Source organism: Lissotriton helveticus, chromosome 5_1, assembly GCF_964261635.1.
Source record: "Lissotriton helveticus chromosome 5_1, aLisHel1.1, whole genome shotgun sequence".
Classification (NCBI taxonomy): Eukaryota; Metazoa; Chordata; class Amphibia; order Caudata; family Salamandridae; genus Lissotriton; species Lissotriton helveticus.
The window spans coordinates 416630898-416648197 of NC_136065.1; positions in this window are offsets into that span (position 1 = coordinate 416630898).

Genomic DNA, 17300 nt, shown 5'->3' on the forward strand with positions numbered 1-17300 from the left:
AACGTTGTCCAAATATCAAATCCATACAATAGACAACCTCTTCCCCGAGGGGCATGCCTTTTCAATATCTGAAGACCATCGTTTTGCAGACCGATCATTCATGGATTCTTTTGTATTGACTAGAGTGCGGTCTATGCTGCGAGCGGAATTCTCCACATTCCCGGTTCCCCCTGTTGACACCATGCCGCTTACGTTTATTATACAAAGCCAGACAGGAACACACATGGTTTCTAAGCTGTCTAGACTATGTGTAGCCTCGCTTCCCTCCTTGGACTCTAAGGTACGCGCCGCATGGGAGAGTGATTTGGGTAGGCCAATAGCGGATGACCAATGGGCACTATGTTGTAGAGCCACAAAGGATGTGTCCATCAACCGTAGACACAACCTCATTCACTTCAAGTTTCTGAGACGGCTTTATCACACCCCCGCCCTTTCACAAAAGATTGATCCCTGCAGGACTCATTGTTGTCCCAAGTGTGGGGCTCCCCAGGCTGACTTCGCGCACCTGTCATGGACCTGCCCTCTTCTCTATGACTATTGGGTTAAGGTACATCGCATCTTCGGCGATATACTGGGTATGACTTAATCCCTACCCCTGAAATAGCTCTGCTGGGCTATGTTGCCAACTTCCCACGTTCAGACCGTAATCTCGCTGCCATTGGTTTTTTGTTAGCAAAATGCGAAGTCGCATTGCTCTGGTGTGCTAAATGTACTCCGAGTGCACAATCTTGGCTCCGGACCATGGCGTTCTGTAATGTTAACTCTGTGGATTTTTCCACGCAAGTCCCTCTGGCCTCCCGCCCGGTTGACATCTGGGGCCCATTCCGTTCGTATATAGCCAAGACAACGGAGGAACACCAATCCCAATCCATAAGCTCCATTGTTCCAGAAGGGGTAGAGTGAGCATTGATATGGATCTTTCTCACTGCTGTCAATTCTGTGTTTGGTATTCATTGCAATTGGTGTGTTAACTGTGCATGCAACCAAAGAAAGAAAAAGAGGACATTTTTTTTTTTTTTTATTATTATTTTTTTCGAATGATATACTGTGGCGCAGGACCCGCAGCAGACACTGCGTGCTTTTCCTTTACACTGTCAACATTCTGTATTGTTTTACATTGTTCTCATCACAGTGTCATACCTGATTCAAAATTTTGTTTGATTGTACTCAATGCCCGAACGAATATTACGGTAATTGTTGGATGCCGCGGTGCTCTCCTCCATTTGGATGTGAATGTCCCCTTATTATGATTAGTTGTTTTATGCTTTATCCTTACAACAATCACTTGAATCGATCTCAGTCCTTGCTTATTGAAAATAATAAAAACAAGTAAAAACAAAATACTGCTGCTCACTTACTCCTTCCCACATACTAGGCTTAGGTTAGGTACACCGGGGTAGGCATATCTTAGAAGCACCAGTTGAGTACGTTTAGTGAATGATTTTATGTATGTATATATTTTATCCATTTTAAGTATCATATGACTCAGAAACCATATAAATGCTTTTACAGTATTATTTCATAATACTCCTTTTACTGTACGCACTCTACTTTATAACAAGTATTGCAATTGTGGCAATTCACTTCTCTTGCACGAGAAAGAGGACTGCTCAATAAATAACAACATTTATCGAAAACGCCCGTCTCTCTATTTCTCTGCACTCTGGTGAAACTAAGCATGCACGATTGACTGAGTGAAATAGCTGTCTATTGTTTTCACACGACTCTGGAGATATACTCCTTGTTCTGGAGGGAGCAAAGTTGTCATGTTTATGCGGTTGTCAGAAGCTATTCCCTTCTTGTCTATTCAGGGAAGTTAACACCTCCTTGTTTACTCGAGAAAGTTTCTAGTGACCTCTGAGCCAGCTGGCATTGATAATTAAGTCTAACATATTCAATAGACACCTAGTCGACCTCAGTCCTACGTCTAAACTATCGTTTATGTTATTCCAATGCGCAGAGCCTATTGGGAATATAGGAACTACACTACAGCTTCAATTGACAGACTGTGCATGACACTTGAACGCACAGAGACATCTCGGAACAGGGCTGCTCACCATGCACTTGAAAGAATGCATGGATATACAAAGGCCATTAACCGGCTATGTACAGATACATGTAACTTTACTAGGCGCAGCATAAACATGCAGAGGGAGATGAGTGAATGTTCTCAAAACATTGCCAAAGGCCTGGACAAGGTTACATCTGCTGTTGAGATGTTACAAACTGCAAACTCTGGTGCCAGCGCCCAAATGGCTTCCGTAGACAGCGAGGACACCTCCAGCAGGAGTAGCAACAACCCCACTCCAACTCCTCAATATCATTGATGATATATTTAGCATTGCACACAATCTGGATGTTGAGGGAATGGTAGCTTTTCCTATTTCTAAACACATATTCTGTGGCTGCTGGTGGTGTGATGGCAATATGGGTGCCATCAGTGCAACCAATCACATGTGGAAAATGTGCAATTTGGTAAAAATCCAGTTTTGTTTCTTGCAAGGCTTGTTGGGTGTTTGAAAAGTAGATGTGACGTTGAAGCCTGTTCAGCATTGCATCCAGAAAGGCATTGAAAAAAGCGCGAAAGAGCACTCTGGGACACCCTGCCAACCTGTGCAATGATGCTTTGAAAAGACCCTGAAGCCAAAAGGTGCAGTGAGCACAATACCTGCACATGGGTAGGAATTGATTGTGTCCTGCCTGTTGGATGCTCCAAAAAAGGTTTCAATTCATTATTGAGATCCAAGATAGTGTGTTGGTGAAGTCTGTATTTGTCATAGATGTCCTCTTCAGTCTGCTGGAACAGCGTGATGCGCAGTCTGAATATTCGCTCCTGTCTCGGTCTCCTCTGTGCAAGGGCATGGATACGCAGCCTCCTGGCTATTAGGTAAAGTCCAGCCATTTTGGAACTTTCCATTGCATTGTGGGTTCCTTTTTATACTTTCAACCTGTTTACCACCTGCATGTAGTTGGTGTTAATTGCGATTTCTTAAAATGCGATTTTCATGAATTCGCAATTTGCAAATTTTTCATACATCTCTTTGCGATTTCTAATTTTGAGGTTTCTGGTTTGCGAACTTCGCTAAAAAAATACCTCGCAAAACAAGAATTTGCAAAAAAATCACAGAAAAGCTGTTCTCGCAACTTAAAGAATCGCAAAAATAGCGATTCCTTACATTGCGATGCAAATTCTTACATACATACCATTTTTCTATTTTTTAGTCGCAAACGCTGTTTTTTTGCGAATCGCAACGTTTGCGACAAAAAAAATTGCTGATACATCTGCCCCCTAATCTCTCTGTGCCTAATGAAAAAAAATGTATCCTTGCATACGTAATTGTGCTCATGTAAAGCACTCTGATACCTGATACCTTCAGGTCAAGTTTGCAATATATGAAACTCCCGAAAAAAAAGTATGTGATTTACTAGCATTACTTCAGTGGAAGACTGAGGTTTGGGGTGGCTGGAAGTGGCAAGCAGGTATTGACAGAACCTTCATGAGAGGCTGCGGAAAGAATGCCTGGAGGACTCCTAACCTATATGCTCACTCACTTTATGTGCTAATTTGTGAGCTTTTTCCCTGGTATGCTTTTTCCTCGGTCTGAGAAGGGGGGCTTGGGGGTAGCCGAACGCAGTGAGGTTTGCCCCCTAGGCAGATTGGAAGGGAAGGGGCTGGACGAATAACAGCCATTTTGGTGCTTTTTTGGGCTGGGGTAGGTAGTAGCCTAATTAGTGCCCAATTTCCATAAGAGCTTTCGTGGGGAGCTCCCAGACACCATTTTAGGTTTGGTGACTTGGTGGCGGGGCGACACAATTCAGGGCATATTAGGGTCTGGAATAAAGTTAGAATGAGGTATGGGTTGCAAGCACTACATCTCCCAGAAGTCCGAGTGGGAGAATGTAGTCCTATCTTTCTCTCCCCTTGTCATCTGTTTCCCGAACTGGTTTCCAGAGAAACCTTTGTGCCCGTGAGATTATTGCTGCCATTTCGCTCGGAAACGCGCTGCCAAACCAGAGATACCCTCACGCCTGGGCACCTTTGAAGATCACGTCAGTGAACTCGCGGCAGCCTCGGTTTACCTTTTTCCTTCAGTGCTAAGTCACGCTGATTATCGAGAGAACCCTCGCGCCTGGGGGCGCCTTCGCAGAAGCACGCCCGGGACATCTGCAGCTGCTGGTTATTATTCTCTCGGCGCCTGGGGCACTTCCAAAATTAGAAGTCTTGTGTGTTTTCTGCCATCATTTGTGTATCAAGTAGCGCTGAGTCGCGCTATCGAATTTGAGGTCCAGTCAGGGGAGTGCTATTGATTGTTTGCTCCCATTTATATCTTAGCCGCTGGTAGCGTTTGAGAAGTAATTCATGTCTTATGAGTGCTAGAAGCGCCCGAAGAAAAGAACACTGCATCTTGCCGGAGCTTATGTACTAAGCAACTCAAACACTAGAAGTCAGCCAGCATTTGGAACATTGTTTTGCTCAGGAGCGTTTTTTGGGGATTCTGTATGTTCTCATGGTTGGCTTCTAAGGATTCCTATCATTGATCACCTAGCCCCATTGAGCTGTTTCGGGCTCGGATTAGAGGACCTGTACAGCGTGAATCCTACTCAAAGGATTCCCAACATTACCAGAGGTCGGCCTGGTATCAGATAAGTACATTGATCTCTGGCTGTAAACTTATTTGAATCCTTTGGAATGTTAGAACTTCCTTATCACTGAGATTCCAAGTGATATAAGAAACTGTTTGATTTCCTTTTACTTTATTTTTTCCTTTTGAGCATTTTTTGTGATGAAGTATGTGCAGCAGCTTATAAATGTAAGTTAATGAGCACACATATATTATTGATAGTAACTCCTGATTATGTGTGCTTTTTAAGTGTGTTTGGTTCTCTCTTTATACAGGAACATTGAGAAACCAGAGGGAGGCACTTCAGCTCTACTGACCTTCTTTATTGGTCTACCTTATTTGACTGCTGCAACTTTATTGTTTCTTTTGTCCCTTTTTTCCCCTTCCCCGATTGTGGTGATATCTGTTGAGTGGGGCTATTACTCCCAGGTGGTACCATACAGGGGAAAAGGAAATCCAGCATCCTCATCGCTCCTGCAGTATCCAGCTTCTCAGGTTAGTGATAACCCCTTGTGACACTGAGAGCAGGGCAGTGCGGCTGGTAAAAGATTTTGTGGTGGTGATTTCTCAGGTTTAACTAAATTATAAGCATACTGGATTATCGGCTGAGCTGCTGAGCGAGACAGGGCTTCTTGATCTCATGATGTCACAGACTGTTGGGTTTCGCGCCCTCCGCCGCTTGCTTCGGCCAGGGTGGCGGTCGCCATCGCAGCCTGCACATCCCCTAAGCATGTGGTAAGTTCACGGGCCTCTCCTATGGTCTAAGAGCGGCCCCTGGAGTCAGTGCACCGGAGTCTCGTGTGCGTTTTGAGGCTCTGCAGAAGGTGTATGGGGGTGGACCCCCCATAGGCCAGAGGAGCGTGTCAGGCGCTCCAACGACAGAGATGCAGAATGAAGTCCTATCTGCTCTGGGGAAGGGACCAAGGGAGTACAAGGCCCCTTTAGCAGCGGGACAGGAACAAAGGGAGGAGGCAGGGAGGAGGGAGAGGGGAGGGGGTGGGACGAGGCTGCAGTTCATCGGGAAAGAGGGCAGGGGGCCCAGGCTAAGCAGGATCAGGAGGTGGGGAAGGACCGGGAGAGGGTTTCCCTTGTGGGGATGATATTGAAGAGGCAGGGGATGAGCTGGCCCATGGGTGGGACCAGCACAGGCAGGAGGATTATTCTAAGGGGCAGCAGAGGACCCCTGGGGAGAAGAGTGCAGAAGATTCAGACACGGGGGGCCGTGCGCAGGTCCTCGTCGAGTGAGAGGGGGAGGTTGAGGAATTTCCAGGGGAATGAGAGCCGTCAGGGGCAGCCATACATGGGAGGGGTTATATATCCTCACCTCCTGGAATGAGGAGGTGATGGGTCTCAATAGTCTGGGGCAGGTAGACGCATATTTGGCCCAGGTAGGATCTGTTGGGTTGGAAGAAAAGGGTATAACTCAGAAAAAAGGGGGCAGGTGGGCAACAAGAAGGGCAGTGTAAGGCAGAGTAGTGAGACCCCTGGCAGGAGCAGGGAAGGCCCAGTCATATGCAGGCATCACAACTGGGCTTGAATAGAGCGAAGGAGAGGACGGGGGGACAGTGACCGTGAGGTGGAAGATTTGTTCAGGGTAGGGCGTTGGTGGGCAGAGAGCATTTTGGCGGTATTAAGGAAGAGGAAAAGGGAGCTAGGGGATGGGTTGCTTAGGCCCAGCACACCAGACCAGTCATTTTTGTTTCAGGAACAACGTCGAGGTGCGGACTTGGCAGAGCAGGGAGCGGCTAACTGGTGTCGAAGGGAGGGCAGAGCCTTGAGTGGCTCGCCCGTTACCTGCAAACAACCCCGTCACGGCCGGCATACGTTGGCCTCGAGTGGTCTTTCTGGCCCAAACACCCAAAGGACCTCAGCAGTCCACAGAGCTACAGGACCACAGGAATATGCAATCAAGGGGTGTGGGGGTATATTGGCGAGTGCAGTCGGCACCCCCCGAGGCACAAAGTCGAGGGCCCACTATGGGCCAGCAATGGGAGATTTGCGAATTCAACAGAGTTAGAATTTGACGAGGAAAGCTTTGAAGAAGGCTAATTGAGGAACGAAGAAGAAGGGGTGGGGGCAGAGTAACATTTCTTGTAATATTTTACAACTCCATGACGGGCCTCGGAGCCTGCGGGAGACCAGCAACGTTGTTACAGACCACAGGCCCACTGGCTAGGTGGACTGCAGCAACACAGGCACACTCCTTAGAGCCAGGTAAAGCACAAGGAAAGGGGGGAAGCCAAAGACGGTATCAATTGGGATGGGGAGGAAGACATGGGGTTGGAGGAGAGGAGGTTGCGGAAGGGTAAATATGTGCTAGATATCAGTGTGGGCACTGAAAAAAATGGTAAGATAGGCACGACCAAGGTTGAGGATAATAAAAGTGCAGGGAAAGCCAATAAAGGGGAGGAAACAACTGTTGAGATAAAAGATAAAGTGGAAAGTAAAGAATTGAACATTAAAAAGCTTCCTTATATGGGGTTAACTAAACTGCTGGGAGCACATTTGATGCTGGCAACTAGAAAACGCATTTGGAAGGCAGAGTATGTTGAAATGCTCAAACTTTTACATAGGGAGGTACGTGCAAAGGAAGAGTCTAAAAAAAGGGGGGCATGAGCTGGCCAAGCAGCTGAGCGTTCCCTTGATGGTCGAGAACTGGACAGCTGCCTTTTTAATTTACACAAGCGTTTACTGCAAAAAAATTCCGGAGCGCTGCGTGGCCCTTTTTAAGTACATGGATGTTATTCAGAAAGCGCAGATTACAGGGGTTGGATATGCGTGCGCGCAATACGATGAGGAGTGTAGAGCATGCATGGCTTGGGATCCCGAAGCGAAATGGTGGGAACTGGATACAGATTTGTGGCAGCATACTATGGGGCATCCAGAGTGGGCAAGACAATTATCACTGCCAGTGGGCTCCTAATAGTGTACTGGCCGTTTCAGGGAAAGACCACCCGGGGAGGGGTACTGGAAGAGGACAGACAGTGTTGGGAGGATCCTGTTGGGACTTTAACAAAGGGTTGTGCACTCTGGGGTACCATCAATTTTGACACGAGTGCACGAAGTGCAGGGGTAGGCACGCGTTGGTTAGCTGTTTTGGGGCAGTGTGAGTCACCACCAGGGAGACTTTGCAGAAGCATGTGGGGCTAGGTGAGTTCCGCGGGATGGGCCGAAGGGCTCATATGCCAGTTAGGTCAGAAAAATTGAATGCAGCATTACAGGGTTATAACAACGAGAAGGCTGTAGAAGTGTTGAGTGAGGGCTTCAGATCGGGTTTTAGATTAGGGTATGGGGGACCGAGGCACATAAGATGGTCAAAGAATTTAATGTCAGCAAGGGATCATACACAAATAGTGCAGGAAAAACTAGATAAGGAAGTGAGGGCGGGGAGGATGGCGGGACCCTTGACAGATTGGCCCCTAGATAATTTGATTGTGTCACCCATTGGGGTAGTGTCAAATAAGGAACCAGGTCAATTCTGGCTTATTCAACACTAGTCATGGCCAGACGGGAGCTCAGTAAATGATTTCATTGACGAGAAGGAATCTACAGTCTTATGTTCATCAGTTGACCTGGCCATGTCACTGGTAGTGATGGCCGGCGCAACAGCACAAACGGCAAAATGCAACATAAAATCAGCTTTCCCTATGCTTCCAGTCCATCCAGATGATTGTGATCTGCTGGGTATCCATTACAACGGGAAATGGTAAGGGGACAAGGCATTACCAATGTGCTGTTCTATGTCATGCTCATTGTTTGAGTGCTTTAACACTTTTCTGAAGCAGCTGTTCTCCAACCACATGGGTCACAAGTTGGTGACACAGTATCTGGATGATATAATATAATATTATAGTGCATGTGTGCCTGCCAGAGGAGAAAATACAAAAGATGTTGAAATTGCTCACTCAGATGCTAGCTCAGGAAAAAGTGACAGTCAAGAAGACACAGGTCCTACTAGGACATCTTAGTTTTGCATGCAAGGTAGTGAGAGTAGGGTGAACTTTTTGCAGGTGACTGGGTAGGGCACTGACAGGTCTAAGACCGCCTCACTATCATGAGCGATTTTCAGCAGGTGTGAAAGAGGACTTGAGAATGAGGAGGGTGTTCTTGCAGGCTTTCAATGGGATTTCACTTACAAGGGAGGTAGACATGGTGTGGGACATACAGATGTTTACAGACGCAACGGGCAGTAAGAGTTTTGGCCTTTTCTGGCAAGGAAAGTTTTGCGCTGAGCAGAATGGAGAGAAGGGGGTAGGAGCATTGTATTTTTTAGGTTTTTCTTCTGGTAGTGGCAGTGACATTGTAGGGGGCACAGCTAGCACACAAGAGAGTGACCTTCAGAGTAGATAATATGACGGTTGTAGAGATGGTGAACCCCCAGTCAGTGAGGGATGAACAAGTGCTGAAGCTGTTGAGTGTTTATTTTGGGTTGTTTGTGCCATAATACATCATTCAGAGCTCTGCACGTCCCAAGTGTGGACAACGATATAGCGGATGCTTTGTCTCATTCACAGTGGGGGAGATTTCATGGGCTAGCTAAGGATGCTGACAGGATCCAGACACCCATGCCACAGCAGTTGTGGTACGTAGGCAATATAAGATGCTACAACTGATGGTAGGGTCGATGGCAAAGTCAACTAGGATAGCTTATAACCCAGCGTGGAGAGAGTTTTTGCTTTCAGGCCCCCAGCGGTGTTTTAATAAAGATCATCGAGGGGAGGGTGTCAGTCAGTTCATTTTGGATATGATTGAGAAAGGTTTATCTAGAGTCGCAATTGCAGGAAAGTTAGCGGGGATCGTCTTTGTTGGTAACCTACTATGAGGCTACTCGCCGTCAGCAGGTGAATTAGGTACGCTAACCTCTTTCTACTGGCCAGGGAACAAGGCCAGTAGAAAGAGGTTAGGAGGCCTTTGTCATGGCAGCTACTGGGCAAGGTGATACAGATACTTTCAACAATTTGCACAGACTTGCCTATTCTCCATAATAATGGTAGGGATGTTTTTGGGCACCTTTCGGGTATCTGAATTGTTGGAGGACAGAAGGAGTAGGGGGATTACGTGGGATGATGTGGTCTAACGTAGTGAGGGGGTACATCAGTACTGGGGTACATATTTGGTTGAAAAAGTCAAAAAACAGATCAGAGGGGTTTGGGGAAATGGGTGTACCTGTAGGCATCCATTCCTCAAATCACTTGTCCTTGTAGGTGGGGCCACGTTGATTCAGACACTCTGTTCATTACCACCCCCTTTTCTGAATCATTTTGTCCACCATAAGCGTGGAAGGGTATACTCAGACATGAGTCCCTTGCTCACTGCTCCATCAGGATTCAAGCAAGCCGGGCCGACGACGCCTGAAATGGCAGAAACCGGTCCCCGGAAGCTTGTCTCCTTTCTGGTGAAGAATTGGCTTGGTAGTTTGGTCTGCCCTGTTCCCATGATGCACTGGGCCAGGGACAGACTAATTTGCATATAGCCAGGTTCTGAGCTGGGATGGGGCAGTGAGCTAAATAACGGTGATGGATCAAGCCCTGATCTTTGGACTGGGTAAGAGTGGTCTGCTTAATTCAGACACTCTGTTCATCACCACCCCCTTTTCTGAATCATTTTGTCCACCATAAGCGTGGAAGGGTATACTCAGACATGAGTCCCTTGCTCACTGCTCCATCAGGATTCAAGCAAGCCGGGCCGACGACGCCTGAAATGGCAGAAACCGGTCCCCGGAAGCGTGTCTCCTTTCTGGTAAAGAATTGGCTTGGTAGTTTGGTCTGTCCTGTTCCCATGATGCACTGGGCCAGGGACAGACTAATTTGCATATAGCCAGGTTCTGAGCTGGGATGGGGCAGTGAGCTAAATAACGGTGATGGATCAAGCCCTGATCTTTGGACTGGGTAAGAGTGGTCTGCTTAATTCAGACACTCTGTTCATCACCACCCCCTTTTCTGAATCACGTTGGCGATCAGCATCCAAATAGCTTGAGGGCACGGTGTTTGTGCATGCTCCATGGAGCAGGGTCACAGCTTTTCAACTGCTGGCAATGCTGAGAAAAGCACTAAAGGAACTGGGAATCGATGGCACAGATTTTGGGACACACTCATTCAGAACCGGGGCAGCATCTGAGGTAAATATTAGGGGGCGGGGCGAGGAGACATCATGCAGCTGGAAAGGTGGTCATCTGATTGTTACAGGTGCTCTCTGTGCAGCAATGACGGGGGATTGGCTTGGTTGTTTACATTGCATGAGTTCACCCAGTTTTTCTCATTTCAGGTTTGGTGGCTGGCCCCTTCTCCGTGGAGCTGACAATTTGGGTAGTTGGGCATTCCTTCGTCAAGTGTGCTCAGCTCCAAACCAGCAAGAGTTATTTTGGAGCAAACATAGGATTTAATTTTTAAGGTGTCATCAAAGGGTAAAGGGGGATGGCATGAAAATAATTGATTCCTTCCCTGAATGGATTGATGGTAGCAGACAGGAGCCAGGACATATTGGTTACACACCTGGGTGAAAATGATTTGTGTAAAGAGAAAGGCATAATACAGAGGAGTATGAAGAGGGACTTGGCACTGATCAAAAAACAGTGGTCAGGCTACTTAGTTATTTGGACGGAGTTTGTTCCCCACAGGGTCTGGCATGGGGCATTCAATTCAGGGGTGGGAGACAGGGCCCAGAGGAAACTTAGCATGGAGATGGTACATTTTAACAGAAAGCTAGATTTTGGCAGGATTGCTCGAAGGGAAATTCGTTTTGATACAGTTGAATTTTTCAAAGGGGATGGCTTTCACCATTCACGGATTGGCATGTATCTGTATCGTTTGGAAATATGGGAGGTGTTGGCAAGGACTCTCAATGTTTAAAGCCACTCAGGAAGGTAAAGCCTAGGAGGAATGGGGGCAGAAAAAAAGGGTAGGTGGAGTACCCGGCCTTCCCCTTTTTCCAGGGTGGCAGGGTTTTGAAAAGTTTGACAGGGTTGGCAGAAGTTTTTGGTTAAGTGTTGGAAGTTTGTGAGCAGGGACAGGGAAAGGGTAGGCAGGTAGGCTAGCTTTCAGGCTAGACGTTTGGTAGTTACAGTTGCAGAAAGACAGGTAGGGGATTTGGATTTTATTGGATGGCACAAGTTTTAATTGCATTATTGTGTAATGTTGTTGTTATGTTAATGTCAGGGTGGAGGAATGTCCGAGGGGATCGTAAGGGTGGGGGGAATCAAGGGTCAATTATTCGATGCATAGTGATGTTTTAGTTTTGTAAGGCAGTTGCCAGTGTTATTAACTATATTATTCACATGTTTCAATAAAGCAGCCTTTTACACACATAAAATTGGTCTCGGTTTGGCATGCCCCCTCCCTCCAAGGGGTTTTGGGGGGCAGCCAAATGCAGTGAGGTCTGCCCCCGTGCAGATTGGGAGGGGCAGGGCTGGCCGCTGGCCAAATAATGGCCATTTTGGCCCTTTTTGGGATGGGGAGGGTAGTAGCCCAATTAGAATCCAATTTCCATATGGGCTTTCACGGGGCACTCCCAGCCACCATTTTAGGTTTGGTGACCTGGTGGCTGGGAGCATGGTAGTGTAGCTGGTAAAAGTTTTTGCCCTCCCTCCCATCCCTCTTTTTGAGAATTTGCTCATCGGGTGGGTCCTTGGGGTGTTATAGTTTTTTGGGCTAGGTTTATTGAGGACAGGTGCATATGGGGAGTTATGTATATTGTCGCTTGGAACAGGTGCTGGCGGGGTGGGCCAGGGTTGTCAGAAGCTTTTGGTTAAGTGTTGGAAGTTTGTGAGTAGGGGCAGGGGAAGGGTAGGCAGGTAGGCTAAGTTTCAGGGTAGACGTTTGTTAGTTATAGTTGCAGAAAGGCAGGTAGGAGTCTGGGGTTTTAATGGAGGGCATACGTTTTCACTGTAATACTGTGTAATGTTGTTGTTATGTTAATAGGAGCGTGGGGGGATGTCTGAGGGGATCTTAGGGACAGGGGGATCAGGGGTCAGTTATTCAATGTATAATGAGGTTTTAGTTTTGTAAGGCAATTGCCAGTGTTCTTAACTATATTATGCACATATTTCATTAAAGCGCCCTTTTACACAATTAAAATTGGTCTCGGTTTGGCTTGCCCCCTCCCTCCAATGGGTTTTGGGGGGCAGCCAAATGCAATGAGGTCTGCCCCCGTGCAGATTGGGAGGGGCAGGGCTGGCCGCTGGCCAAATAATGGCCATTTTGGCCCTTTTTGGGATGGGGAGGGTAGTAGCCCAATTAGAATTCAATTTCCATATGGGCTTTCACGGGGCACTCCCAGCCACCATTTTAGGTTTGGTGACCTGGTGGCTGGGAGCATGGTAGTGTAGCTGGTAAAAGTTTTTGCCCTCCCTTCCATCCCTCTTTTTGAGAATTTGCTCATCGGGTGGGTCCTTGGGGTGTTATAGTTTTTTGGGCTAGGTTTATTGAGGACAGGTGCATAAGGGGAGTTATGTATATTGTCACTTGGAACAGATGCTGGCGGGATTGGCCAGGGTTGTCAGAAGCTTTTGGTTAAGTGTTGGAAGTTTGTGAGTAGGGGCAAGGGAAGGGTAGGCAGGTAGGCTAAGTTTCAGGGTAGACGTTTGTTAGTTACAGTTGCAGAAAGGCAGGTAGGAGTCTGGGGTTTTAATGGAGGGCATACGTTTTCACTGTAACACTGTGTAATGTTGTTGTTATGCTAATAGGAGCGTGGGGGGACGTCTGAGGGGATCTTAGGGACAGGGGGATCAGGGGTCAGTTATTCAATGTATAATGAGGTTTTAGTTTTGTAAGGCAATTGCCAGTGTTCTTAACTATAATATGCACATATTTCATTAAAGCGCCCTTTTACACATTTAAAATTGGTCTCGGTTTGGCTTGCCCCCCTCCCTCCCAATATCTGCTTCAGATAGAACAGGAGCCACAATCAGCCAAGGTCCTCTCACCCAAAGAAGAAGATAGTCTCCCCATCCCCCACTGCCATGAGCTCACTTTCCTCCTCAATTCTGGACTGGAAGAAGAGAACCCATGTCCCTTGAGGAAGTTTGTTCCGCTACATAAGGAGAAACAGCAATGGCACATTTTCATTGTTCGCTAAGTACTGGGTCAGAAGTGAGGAAGGAGAAGAATGGCAGGGCGTGACATCACTCTGAGAGGGAAACTCCAGCCCCGATCTCAAAACCTGCCATGCACGGAGCAGGCTTCAGTTCTGTTTACTTTGTGAGGGAGAGATGCTAAGGAGGAGCCATTACCGAAAACGTACAGGGTTCTATAGAGACAAGCAAAACACAGTATAAACAATTGGAAGAATTCAGAGTTAGAATTCTCATTTTGAAAGATGACAAGCTCAGGCACCTGGATAAATAAAAAAAATGATAAGTGTGAAGGGCAACATGTACTCCTGGCTCCCAACATGACCGTGGAGCCAAAGCCTCTCTCTGTGATGTTCATATAACAGTCTAAGGATAGCTGCGCTCATTTTATACATTGAAGTGTGGTCATTACTGTGCTATGTTTTTTTACTTTTAACTGTTTTGGTACTTCTAAATGATTTACACATTTTCTTTGAGTTAAGCCTGTCTGTTGTGTGCCCAGCTACCCGTGACTGGATTTAATGAGTTAGTGACTTCATTACTTGTTTACCATCCACCTCAAGTAATAAACCATTTTCCCACACAGACAAGGGAGGGATGCTCCACAGGGTACTCAACGAGGTGGTGTGAAACCAGGGCTACTGTCTGCCTGACTGCCAGTCTACCAGGGGTGAGAAAACATTGCCAGAATTCAACATTTTCTTCTGGTGGAGAACAAGGTCTGCCCAAAGAGCCTAGAAGCCTATGTGTCACCATAAGGAAGGACTGTGTGTGTCTAGATCTCCAGAATGGAGTACTGTTGAGGAGGAGAAATCCAGTGTGTTCACAACATGAAAAGAACCACAAAAAGCTAACAACCTGAAAGAGAAGTCAAGGAGGGGCCCATCATGCACTAGGGTCCCCATGTCTTTTGGTGCTGTTCACGAACCAAAATACATAGATTGAATCAGAGCATATGTTCCTGTGAAATCCAGAAGTTCACTGTAGACTAAAACTATGGGTGCTGCCACTTAGGAAAGGATAACTATGCCACTGCTGAACTAAAGAACCCTGATCTGAACAGTGGCTGTAACCACCCTCAAAGATATAACCTTGAGGAACATTTCTTGGAGTCTGCAACTGCCATTGCATAATGTCTGACTACAGCAGTTCAGGAAGGCCACTACTTTCTTATAGTTTACACTTTGTCAGTAGGAACTGTTCATTTGTTGGACAACATAACGTTTGGGATGGTGCCAGACTGATTTTATGTTGGCCTGTATTCCTGCTAGCTCATAGGGCCACCACGAGTAAACTAAACCTATTAAGGTAACAAATTGTCCGGGCAACCCCAGAACATGACAACCCTGACTACCCAAGGAATCATGGTAACAGAGCTAGAACCTTTTCACTCAGTCACTCATGCATTCTCAGAAAGATGCATAGGAAATACACAAAGGAGTGTTTCAATATTTATTGAACCATTGTAATTCTTTTATGGAATACATGCACTGCAATGATTAATAGACAGAAGCAGATAAAAGGGATTAGCAGTACAAGAATAGTGAAAAGGAAAAACAATTCCACCATTGTGCTAAAGCAGTGTATATACTCAGGCATATAAGTACTGTGTATAGTGTATTCCTATTATGCGCTCCTCAACTTAGTTGCCTACGGTGGGTGATCTGCCAAGAATCCCCTACTGGAAGTTCTAACTCGGCATTACCTGATGGTAAATGTATGCTGGTTTCTGTATTCATCACAAAGTTGAACATCCCTCCTCACAGAGGGTAATCAGGAATCAGCTGGGCTGATACTCCAACAACAGCAGCCTTGCAATGATAGCAGAGTGCTCCTCTGATTTGAACACTGAACTGCATGTGTATTTATAATAACAGTATCCATGCTTCTATCTCAAGACCCAAGCAAGGCTGACATTGTTTATTCTCTTGTGATAGCCATGTCTCCTCATGGATGAATAACAAATAAAACATTTGCACAATGTATGTTTAGGCCTTTTACTAAATGTTCTAGGTGTTGTGATAGTGTATTTACCTAGTGGAATTGTAAGCAATGTGGATTCAGAGAAACAAATCCTGCACTGTCTTGCAAGCAACTGTGTGTCAAAGTCATCATATAGAAAAGAAGGTACCTTAACAAACGTGTGCATGTGAAATGGCAGTGTTTCATCTTAGGTCTAGCCTAGCCACGTAACATCTACTCCTTGGAAATGAGTCAACTAAAGCTATCTACTATTAGGAAAGCTATTCAAAGCAATGCTACAGAATATCCATCCATACAAAATAACAATATTAGCAGGGCAATTATACAGATTGAAACAGAGGCATGCAGAAAGCCATCATTAAAAATATAAAAGCGAATAAAAAACACATTTAAAAGAAATTTCAGATGTTGAAAACAGGTCGTATTAAAAGTTCCCACTAATCAAAACTTCCAATTGTTTAAGTGTTCCAAGAGGTAGAGAAACATTTTAGTTTCCAGGAACCACAGACACACCTCGTAGCAGGTTTATGGAGCAAACATGTTCCTATCCTACCCCTACAGCAGTCACTGAGGAGTAACTACAGCCAGAGGGGAATCCACAGAACCAGAGCCAGGATCCAATTCACCAGGAAGAGAAGCATCCCAGGAAGGCTTATAGAATGTATTCAGAAGCATTGGCAAACGCAAGGTACACAAATACAAATGGTTCTTTAAGGGGTCCACCAGTGTGTCCATGTCCAGAGGATGAACTGATTGCATTTCTAGGCACAAGTCCAAGGCACACTTAAAAGTGCACAGTAGGCAGTGGAATGCAGGCTGCACACAGGCCGAAAGAACAAGAACCTATGCTCATTTAGTTCCTGAAGCAAGAGTGCGCCAAAACATTGTACAATGTGTTCATGGCACTGGTGCAAACGTGGAATTGCCAGTTCTGTTTGATCTTGAAATGGTACATCCATTACAGAGCAGAAAAAACAGTCTCGACAATCAGGAGCAGGACAAGCAAAAGGCCCCCCAAAAAAGGCCCCCAAATATGCTTCCGAGCACAGAGTGAATGAATGATAGAATGATTCCGAAGACTGTCTGGAAGGTACTAACCAAACCAGAGCCTAAGCTTTTGGAAAACTATGGTAGCCTCGCAGTATGGGACATGTTAAAATTGCAGTGCACCAATTCTCCAAAATGTTGTAGGAAATTTGTGTGGAGTAGCGACTGTAACTCCAAAGAGGACCTTGCAACCTGACGACAAAAAGTCTCCTTTACAGATGTTAAGGCCACATCTTTCTGAAACAGTAAGGCTTTCTGTCTGCTCAAGGCATCAAAGTGCACTTTCAAACATGTTACCGATAGCCCAAGCATCACCTGCCTAACTGTACTGGCATGTTGAAACAGTACTTGTGTACAACAAGTCACAACCGAGTAAATCGTGACAAGTTAGGCTATGCCCGATCTCATACTGCAGCAACCTTGATTGTTCAACAGCAAATAACTCCCATTAGAGAGCAATCTGAAAGGCAGATGAACCATGGTGGGGAACCTTTCAAGTAGCAAGATAAGTTTGCCATGGACGTATTACAACCCCTGTAGAGCGTAACCTCCTTGCACACTAAGGAACCACTAAAAGCATT